The sequence below is a fragment of the Arachis ipaensis genome, chromosome B3, assembly GCF_059453495.1.
Source record: "Arachis ipaensis isolate K30076 ecotype BB chromosome B3, ASM5945349v1, whole genome shotgun sequence".
Lineage (NCBI taxonomy): Eukaryota > Viridiplantae > Streptophyta > Magnoliopsida > Fabales > Fabaceae > Arachis > Arachis ipaensis.
In genome coordinates this window covers 117,908,708-117,920,218 of record NC_142438.1, presented here as the reverse complement: position 1 = coordinate 117,920,218, position 11,511 = coordinate 117,908,708, and the positions used below count along the sequence as shown (strand labels likewise).

General features: G+C 35.7%; 2 pseudogenes; one reads left to right on the top strand and one right to left on the bottom strand.

Annotated features, from left to right (window-relative positions):
- The first annotated feature begins 3,479 nt into the window (after window positions 1-3,479).
- Window positions 3,480-4,468, top strand: LOC148572206 (uncharacterized; annotated as a pseudogene).
- A 5,809-nt stretch (window positions 4,469-10,277) lies between these two features.
- On the bottom strand, window positions 10,278-11,027 carry LOC148572205 (secreted RxLR effector protein 161 pseudogene; annotated as a pseudogene).
- Window positions 11,028-11,511: the final 484 nt, after the last annotated feature.

Here is an 11,511-nt window from a genome sequence, read left to right as displayed (position 1 = left end):
CCACTGAGACTCCAGCTACCATCCCTTTCAGTGATGACACTCCGTCACACCCGTCTTGATTGAGCATCGGGGACGATGCTTCCTTTTAAGTGTGGGGAGGTCGCCATCTCTGGCGTTTATTTTGGTGAACCATTACATCTTTTTTCTTTTATTTTGAATATTTTTCTGTATTTTTCTCTTTTTCTTTTACTGTTATTTTTTGAGTACTTATACATTGCTTTTATGTATTTTTACTCTATTTTCTGCATTTCGCATCTTTAGTTCATATTTTAGCCATTTAGTTTATTTTAGTTATTTAATTTAGTTTGCTATTCTGATTTATTAGTGGATTAATTAGTATAGTTTACCCTTTTTAGCATAAGATAGTATAGTTTAAATAGAAAAATATAAAAAGGAAGTAAGCTAGGAAATTGAACATATCAGATTTAAATCCACAAACCTTATATATAGCATTACATGATGTAGTTAAGCTGACAACATTTCATCAAGGAGGAATATTAAAACTTTAAAAGCTACCCTAAATAAATTTTTTATGAGAATAATGGGAATTTTTAACTAAACCTGCATACAATATATAAATAATATATGATGCTTGAGTTAGAGAACACACAGCCTGTGAGTCTTGAGCTTAATTGTATGGTTGCATTCAAACCATAATTTCATTTCTGTGTGTTTCATTTCTTTTTATTCTGATGTTCTTTACTTTGCTTTAATATATATGTCCAATTATAGAATATAGAATGTAGATACATACCAAGAGAATGATTGAGGCCATCATTTGATTTCAGCTCACTTATCCCAAATTAGCCTACCTTTTACATCACCCTTGTTAGCCCCCTTGAGCCTTTTAAAACCCCTTTATTCTATTTAGCCAAATTACTAGCCTTAAGCAGAAAAACAAAAGAAAATCCCAAGTGAATCCTTGGTTAGTTTAAGATAGAAAATCATGAATAGAGTTAAATATGGGAAACCTTTTGGGAACATGGATGATAGAAACAAAAGGTAGAGAAGTTAAAAGAAATAAAATAAATTTGGGAAGCATGCTCATGAGAAAATCAAAGTGATTTAATTGCCATGTGCCTTGAAAAAAAAAGAGTTATTTTTCAGCATTTAAATAAAAGGGGGATACAAAAGAAATTCCCCAATGCAAAATAAAAGCAATGCACATGGAATAAAAAAATATATATAATAAAAAGTGAAACATGAGCATGTAACAATAAGTGGGATAATATGGGAAAATAGGTAAAGAGATTTTTGTTTTACTAAATATGTACGTTAGGTGAGATCTTAGTCTAATTAAGGATTCACTTATTAGCTCACTTGACCCTATACATAAATCCTTACCTTTACCTTGGTCCCATTACAACCTCAATTAAAGACCTCATGACTTTTTGGTATGACTATATTCTATAATTGTTGATTGGTTAGATGAAGAACAAAGCTATAGAAAGCAAGAATAAAAAGAAAAATAGAGTGAATAAACCCAATAAACACTGAGTGACTAGAGAGTAAACACAAAATTCAGTGAGGGTTCAATAACTCATCAACATATATCTGTACTTAATTTACTAATTGTTTGCAAGTTTGTACAATGTTTTCTTTCCCATCTCATTTGCTAAAATACTTTATTATTTAAGGGTTGGCTATATATATATACATGACTCCTTGAGAATGTGAATTAACTTGACTACATGTAAGCTTTATATATGAGTGAATAATTTAGAGTTGCGTGATGCATCATTCATTTAGGTAGTTGCATTTAAATTAGGTTGCATTGCATGACATTCCATCACTTTAACCTTAATTATTTACCTTGGATCTAGCATGAGGACATGCTAGTGTTTAAGTGTGGGGAGGTTGATAAACCCATATTTCATGAGTTCTTTTGTGCTTAAATTGAGTGATTTATTCAACCCTCCACCTACTTATTCATATTAACTGCATGGTTTTACTTTCCCTTCCTTATTATGTCATATTGTGAAAAACATGTTTCCTAAGCTTTAAAAATTAATTATTTTAATTACCTTTATTTCCATTTGATGTCGTGATCAGTGTGTTGAGTAGTTTCAGATTTTCTAAGGCAGAATGACTTAAAGGATGGAAAAGGAAACATACTAAAATGGAAGGAGAAAGCAAAACGGAGCTTTAAGAAAACTGGTATTCACGCGATCGCATGGATGACGCGATCGCGTGCCAGAAGCGAAGATGCAGCGACGTGGCCGCATGACTAACGCGACCGCGTGGCAAGGAAAAGCTCCGAATGACGCGACCGCGTGACCCACGCGGACGCGTGACAGAGGCCACGCATCAGAATTTACAGAATACGCCCCCAGCGAATTCTGAAGCCCTTTTTGGCCCAGATCCAAGTACAGACAGCATAGACCAGAGGTTATAAAGTGTGAGAATGCACCCATTCAAAAGAGAGCTCGCATATATTTTACTTTTCAATGATTTAGATTTAGTTGAGAGGGAGATCTTCTCTCTCTCTCTCTCTCTCTTAGGATTTAGGATTTCTTCTTGTTTTAAGAGTGACTCTCAATCCAGGTTTTACGTTCCTTTGTTTTAGCTTCCTTTTACTTTTATTTATTCCAGCACTTGAATTGATCAGTGAATTTATGAATTTCTTCCATGTTATAGATTGTTATCTGAATAAATAATATTTGAGGTATTTTCAGTTTATGATTGTTCTCTTTGATTTAAGTTACCATTGCTTCCCATCCAAGGACATTTTTATTATTCCAGCAATTTTACTTTTTCTCCTTTTGGTCCTGGTTAAGAATTCAGTAACTCAACAGTTATTAAACTCAACATAACTGATAATCGTTATCTTGCTAATTAAGCTGAACTTAAGTAATCCCAACCTTTTCTTAAGAAATAAATAGGATTCAAAGGTCAATTTAATTAGTCTCTTGACTTTCCTTTTCCCTAGTACAGGTTGATCAAGTGGAGTTTAGATTCAACTTTCATTATAGTTGAGAGAGATAACTACGTTGGACCTCCAACTTCTCTTATCTTGCCAAAAGTCTGCTTTACAGTATTTATTTATTTTAATTACCATTTACTTTACTTGTCATTCAAATTACTTGCTTCTCATCTTCTAAACCCCGATTACAACCTCTATAGCCAATAATAAGAACATACTTCCTCGCAGTTCCTTGAGAAGACGACCCGAGGTTTAAATACTCGGTTATCAAGTTTAAAGGGGTTTGCTACTTGTGACACCCAAAACGTTTGTATGAAAGGACTTTTGTTAGTTTAGAAGCTATACTTGCAACGAGGATTTATCCGCAAATTTCTAGACCACGCAAAAGTTCTCTCATCAGGTTCCATTTAGTGTATGGTGTGATGCATGCAAATGCATTCTGCTATGGTTGCTTTCTATTTTAGTCTATTTGAAAAAAGTTATTGTGCCCTCATTTTAAAGTTTCTTAGGGTTCTATGCATTATGGGTTGATTTTGTTTTTGTTTGAAAATTACAGATGACTGATAGATATATAATTCCTGTTTTTCACCATGGAGAAAAGTTTGTGAGGAATGGTGATGGGGGACTTGTTTATGTGAATGGAAAAGTAGAAACATTTTCAGAAATGGACATAGATTTTATCAACTTTGGTGATTTGATGAAGTTTTATGAGAGTTTAGGATATCCTGGCTACAAGGCAATATACTGGTTTGATAGTACCGCCAGTGATATAGAATATGGGTTTCATCGTTTAATAGGGGATAATGGAATTCGTGAATTGTGTGACAATTTGATTAGAAATAAAGAAAAAGATGAGTTCTATGTTTACTTTGATCATGTTGTCAATGAACCTGAGTATGTAGAAGAAGCAGAAGGCGGGAATGCAGGAACTGGGAATGTTGAGGGCATAAAACTAGATGACATCTGTGATAATCTGATGACATCGTCCTTTGATGACGGCTACGAGAGCATGGAGGATAAACCTTATAAGCCTCCACCTCCGGGGTATAATGATGACAGTGATGATGAGGATAGCAGTGGAGAAGAGAAACGTACCAAAAAGAAAAGAAGTATGACTTACAAGGAAAAAAAGTGGCTGTACCAAACAGAAAAATGAAAGAGAACAAGAAGGATCCACTAAAGAGGAAGGATGCACCAAGGAAGAATAGATCGAATATTGGTGAAAAAAGACCCAATGTACAACCAGGTGTTGGGCCCAGTGTAGACCAACGAGCTGGGCCTTCTTTGAAAACTAGTAGGCCTAGTAATGGGCTTGACCAACACTCAAGCTGCACTGATTCAGAGTATGACTATGAATACCATTCAGAGGATTTGCATACCCCTATTTCTTCTTATGAAGAAGTTGAGAAGCAACACTGGCCCGAGTTCAATGATGAGTATGAATTTGGAGAAGGCCACTTTGAAGTAGGCATCAAGTTTGCAACTCTTGATGATTTTAAAGAAGTGGTGAATGACTTGTTCATATCTGAGGGTAGGCAGCTTTAGTGGATTAAAAATGATAAAGAAAGGGTTCGGGTGGGCTGCAATATCCATGGGTTGTACATGTATCCTACAATAATTCTCTTAGGTGCTTCCAGGTTAAAACTTTTAAATCTGAGCATACATATGCAAGGGACATGGGCAATAATGCTGCTGACCAACACTGGCTGAGCAAGAAAATTGAAAAAAGGCTAGCAATCCATCTTCAGATGACTAGGAAGGAGGCTAGTAATTTTCTGAAAGATGAGTTTGGGATACATCCTCATGATAAGATGGTTTACAGGGCACTAAAGGAGGCAAGAGATAGAATTGTCGGAAGCGAGAGTGAGCAATATGGAAAGCTGAGGGATTATCTATTCGAACTCTTACGCAGCAACCCTGAATCTATTGCACTCTTAGAAGTGATACCAATTCCACAATCTCCACAAGTGTTTGATAAGATATATATATGCCTGGATGCATGCAAAAAAGGCTTTAAGAGTGGCTGTAGACCTCTAATAAGTTTGGATGGATGCTTTCTTAAAGGTTGTCGGATCAGAAAAAAGGAGTCATAGAAATGATTTTTAACTCTCTTACAAGAAGATCTTGGGAATGCTAGTGTGCACGGATGGAACTTTAGGTCAGATCAACAAAAATTTAGCAATATATTTGTTTATGCTTATGTTCTGAAATCTAGTTCATTATGATTCTATTATGAGGCTTTTGGTTTATTTTTATATTTGTTTATCACATTAGTTAACATTAGTTAGCATTAGTTAACATTAGTTAGCATTTGTGAAGAAACATTAGTTTATTTATGCATTTGATTTAATTTTTCAAAAATAATAGGTGCTGATCTTTAATTTGGAAGAAATTGCTCTCTTTATGACAGTGCCATGTTCGTTCTATCAAATAAGCCTTTGGATGAATTTTTATTACATTAGATACTTGTTGCTTATCAAAGCTTTTGATTTATTGTTATTAAGCGTGAAAATGCATTGTATGTTGTGAAAAACTGTACGTATGTGAGTTGCTTTTGATAATGTGTTAAAAGATTTTTAAATGAATGAACAAGCTTTTACTCTTATTAGCCAAGGCAGGGGCTACTGTAAAAAAATTTTCACTTGCTGATATGCCTTTTACACTATCGTTGAAGTTGGTGTATTTTCATTTTTTTGTTTATTCATCAACATTCTGTGTATTATGCTACTCTGTTATACCTCGTTTGGGTTGAAATAGCATTAACATCATTCGTATATTAAATTAGAATTTGTTAAATTGTATTAGAATCTGTTATAATTTGGCACACTTTTTAATGCTTTTTTGTTCATTTGGAGATGATATTATGCTACTTTCAGGGTCTTCTTGAAGTAATGAAAGAGGTGATGCCAGAGGCACCATATTGTAATTGTGTGATGCATATGTGGAAAAACTTCATCAACCGATTTAAGGATCTGCAAGTCAGAGATGTGGTTTGGGAGTGTGCAAGTTGTTCAACCCCTCCTGAGTTTGTAGAGACTATGGAAAAGCTTAAGAAGATTAATGAAGAGGCATGGGAGTATCTTACAAGATTTGATCCTCAGGTGTGGGTGAAGGCTTACCTTAACCATGGCCCTAAGGTTGATTCTTTGACAAATAATATGTGTGAATCCTGGAATGCCAAAATAAGAAAGTACAGAGTGAAGCCCATTCTTACAATGTGTGAAAAGTTGCGCTGTTATGTCATGAGGAGAATGACGAAGCATATCACTCTACTATCAGCATACCCTGGAAAGCTTGCTCCCATACAGCAAAAAAGACTTGGCCGAATGATTAAGCCCAGCAACAGATGGAATGCAGAATGGACATGTGACAATGAGAGGAAGCGGTTTGAAGTGAGTCGCAAGACATCAAGAGTTGATGTTGATTTGATGAAGCATACTTGTTCATGAAATATGTGGCAACTAACAGGTTGACTTACTTACTCTTTGATTAAAAACTTGTTAAATGAGTAATGTATTCTAAACTTGTATGTGATTGTTGAATTATAGGAATGCCTTGTGTTCATACGATTGCTGCTATTAGGAAGAAGCATGACAAGCCAGAAGATTATGTGCACAAATGGCTTTGCATGGAGTCCATCCATCTGACTTATGCACACTCAATCCAACAAGTTCCCAGTGAAGAATATTAGCATAGAACAGGTTATATCAAGCCAAATCCTCCACCCATCAAAAGGCCAATTGGTAGGCCAAAGGTGCATAAAAGAAAGAAAGATCCAATAGAGGATTTGATCCAAGGGGACAAGGTAAGAAAAACATTTCGCATAACATGTAGCAAGTGCGGCGAGAAGGGTCACAACTACAAGACGTACAAGAGAGCACCATCTAATCCTAACTGAAAGCCTAAAACCAAGAAACCAAAGCACCAGAACTCAAGTAGTCAAGCACTAGTGGAACTTCCATTATCCCAATCTGCTCCAGAGCCTGAGGTAACAAAGCACGTGAGGATTTAGTTGTCTTCTTTATGAATGATGAAGGATTTATGTGTCTTTAATAAAAAACTTAAAGGATTTATGTGTCTTCAATAGAAAAGTTAAAGGATTTATGTGTCTTCATTATAAATGTTGCAGGCTAGCCAGAATGCACAACAGGCAGCTCCAGCTGAACAAGCATACGACACTCCAATTGTCCCAAATCAAGTCTTACCATGCCTATCAGCAACTCCAGCAGAACCAGCTGTCCCAACAGAAACAACTCCAGCACATGTAGCATCATTCAGCCAAGCACCAATCAAGACAACAAAACATACTCATTCCAAAGCACCAGCTAAATTTAGGCCAAAGCAACCAATCAAAAGGCCACCTGCACCAACTACAAATCAGGCTCAAGTTGCTCCACCTACTTCAACAAGTGTGACAACTCTATCGAGTGGAGGAGTATCAAAGGAGACACTGGTAGCAACAAGTTGTGCCACAACAAGAATATTCAAGTTTATACCAAATCCAGGCTTTAAGAACTAAAAAAGTGACGTGCTTGTTCCTGACTTATTTTAGAAACAAAAATTAGTTTTTTGCTGCAATATTTGGTTGTAATACATATTGGCAAACTTTCTTTTAGCCAATTTAGTTGCTTTTGAATTAGTATTTTGGAATCCGAGGGTTGATATACCTGCTACATTTTCTTATCCTAGATGTTATTATGTTATGGTATGACAATATTCCTATGTTATGGTTTAGGTTGAATGAATAAATTATTGTTGATTGAATGAATTATATATGGCTTGTTTCTGGCTTAGGTTCATCTCTTGAAAATAAACATTAATTTACACGCATTCTACATCTATTTCAAGCCAACAAGATATGGATAATTCAAATATTCTTTCTTTCATTTATATTAACCAAAATAGTTAACAGATATAATTCATTACAATCCACATTTTTTTTCATATTTTTCATATCCTAAATAAACAAAGACCAACAACTACAACAATCAAGCATAGAACTATGACCCAGAAGTTACTGCTTTTCTTGTTCTCTAGGTAAATTATTTTTTGCTCTAGATCAGCCATTCTGTTCTCCAATTCTTTCTTCCCAAAATATTCTTCAACATTTAAGCTCTGATTGTCACCCAATTCCTTTGTTGGCTCCATGCACCCAATTCTTCCAATATGGTCATCAACTTACACAAAGAATTTGCAATACGGTTGTTTCACCTAAATCAATTCAGATAGTATGAAAATATGTTGGTAAAAAAAACTCTCAACTTCATCCATATACATGAAAAATTGTGAGCTTACCTTGAAGAATGGGTATCCGAAAAATAATCTGTTTGGGTTGGTATTTGTCTTCGACATGTAAAATATCGCATACATCCCGCAGAAGCATTTTGGAGCGATGCAATCTTTCTCATCCCCAGCTTGAAGTGAACATGGAGCTGCATTTACAATCGAGCCTTCCTGTCGTCTGCCACCACCTCCACGTTGTCTCGTGATTGATGAGCTTCCATCACTGGCCATCACTATAAGCAACACCACCATGAACAAATATGAACAAATGCTGCTTATGTTACTTCAGAAAACCCAGTTTAAAGTTGTATTAGGGTTACCTTATGAAAACGACGTCGTTTTCATCAGTAAGGACCTATTTGTCCTTAGAACTTTATTCCTCTTCCAGCGTGGCACTGTAACGGACATCTGGACACCGTTTCAACCACGTCAGCCAGTTTCATTTTGTGTATGAGAGAAAAATAGACAGAAGGATTAAATTGTCCTCTGTTTGTTAAAGTCAGGGACTTTTTTGTATTTAAATTTTGTCAGGGATGTATTTGTCAAAAATTTTAAAAGTCAGGGACCTATTTGTCTTTTTTTCTAACAGTAATTAAGTTACGAAAAGCCTGCAACATTCTCTGAGAACATTGTACCACTTTAGATGATAACCCAAATCATATCCCCTTTATTTGGCCACTTATCACAATCTTTACTGTGCCACCACATTTCTACATATATAGAAAATTTAATACTTCTACACCATAGAATTCACCGCCACTTTGAATTCATTTGAGGTCGAAACACCCATATTTCGACTTGTCATAACCTTAAGTTAAAATATTAATTTTTTTTATCATGCCACTTTTCTAGGATCCTTTGCTTTTCTAACTTGCCTCATGCTCCTTCTAGGAATGTGGATTTTACTCTTCTTTTACTTAATTTCCATAGTGATTCTATTCACGGCTTTTATTATTTTAGTTCTTCAAATTTAAAATTCACTATACTAATTTTAAAATTTAATTCTAAACACTATATTAATCCTAACCCTTTTTTTAATGTCAAATTAACGAATGGAGTGATAAGATGGCACTATTTTGCCACGTTGGACAATAACAAAATTGGTATTGTAATTTAATTTGGTCCCTTATTTTATAATCCTAATTCATTTTCATGTGTGAACTTTTCTATCTTGTATATATTTTCGAGTGTTCTATGTGCTTGTACAAAAATAGATTCTTCTTCTTCTTCCCTGTCCCTTATATGTTTTTGAGTGTTCTAAGTGCTTGTAAAAGAATATATATATTTTGGAGAGCAACTCCATAACCTTGCTCTGAAGCAGGAATTCTCTTCTAAAATATATGACTGTATTGCCCTTGTGACACTGGTATTCTCGACTGAAAAATTTGACATCTGTTGAACATATTTTCAATACAATGTTAGCGAGGGATGGAGTTTCACATAATTCACTCATATCAAGTCTAGCTCAACAAAGATATAGTGACAAGACTTTAAAGTTGTTTAAGAAAATGCATCTCGATAAACGCAAGCCAGACTGTTGTCACAATTGCAAGTCTTTCGAGTGCTTGTGTATTAATCAGGGATATTCTAAAAGGAAGATAACTCCACTCATATGTAATAAAGGCAGGAATATCGATAGACATAATCCTGGAAGGTTTACTTTTTTATCTTTATCTTAAATGCTCGAATATAGAAATTACTCATGATTTTTTCCTTACAACAGAATAAAAATGTGGTGATGTGGAATATGATGCTCGTAGCTTATGGTTGTCATTCATCTCAAATATTTATACAAATGCATATTGTTGAAGTGTGGTTGGTGAAGCGCTGAGAGCACAAAACAGGAAAAGAGAATTGGGAGAAGAAATGGAATTGATGAAAATACTCAATTACAGTGAAAGATCTCAAACTATACAAGTGAGGGTAGAGTCCCTTATATACCAATGAAGAGTAGCTAAACTATTCTAACAAATTAATCTGTATAATTTAGTCACACCAATTGTGCAGGCATGAGAGCTATACTTAGCTACACAAGCTGCATAGTAAGTTAAGGTGAGTGGGAGCTTTCTTATCAAGTAACACCCTCCCTCAAGTTAGGAGTGTAGATGTCCAACAATCCCAACTTGAGATGAAGGTTGGAGAAGGTCACTGGAGGCAAAGGCTTAGTGAGTAGGTCAGCAACTTGATTAGTGGTAGAAATTGGCAGCAAATGGATGTATCCCTCCATGAACTTATCTCTAACCACATGGCAATCGACTTCAATATGCTTGGTCCTTTCAGGGAACACAGGATTTGAAGCGATATGAATGGCCGATTGACTATCACAGAAAATGCTAATCGGCTTCGTCAGTGGCATCCACAGATCCTTCATGAGATACCGCAGCCAAATAGCTTCCTTGGTTGCTGTAGCCAATGCACGATACTCGGCTTCTGATGAACTACAAGAAATAGTACATTGATTTTTGCTCTTCCAAGAAATCAAAGATGAGCCAAGATAGAAACAGTAGGCTAAAGTAGAATGTCTGATATCCGGACATGCAGCCTGGTCCAAATCTGAGAAGCCAGTAATGCACAAGTCAGAGGAGGTAGGGAAGAAGAGGCCCTGTGCTAGAGCAGACTTTAGGTACCTCAGAATCCTATGAGCTGCATGAAGATGAACATTGGTAGGCTTGTCAAGAAACTGACTAAGTCTACTAATTGCAAAACTAATGTCTGGACGAGTATTTGTCAAGTATAGCAGCTTTCCAACTAATTTGCAATATCCTGTAGCGTCTGGGAGTAATGTGCCACTATTCTGTCCCAACTTGGCACTGTAATCCATGGGGGTGGAGATTGGCTTATGAAAGAGTATTATCGTCGGTTAGGAATTTCACACAAATAATTCCGTTGATAGTATAGTTCCCTACCAACAAATAATACTCAATCAAAGTTTTAATATGGTTGTCACAAGTACAAACCCCAATAAAAAAATCGAAGTATTTAAACCTCGGATCGTCTCACAAGGAATTGCAATGAAGTGCTCAATTATTGGCTATGAAGGAACAAGGGGGTTTGATTTGGTGATTGACAAGAAAAGTAAATAATAAGAAAGCAAATGACAATTAACTAATAAAGAGAATGAAAAGAATTCTTGGCTAAGGCATGGAAATTGAGATCACCATCCTTGTCTACAAACCATGTGTTGACAATTATGAAGGACCAACCCATCAAGTCTACTTCCATGCTTGAAGTATGTCAAAAGTCTACTTCTATGCTTGAAGTACGTCAAATAGGCTTAATCAACATCAACCCATAAGTTCCAACCT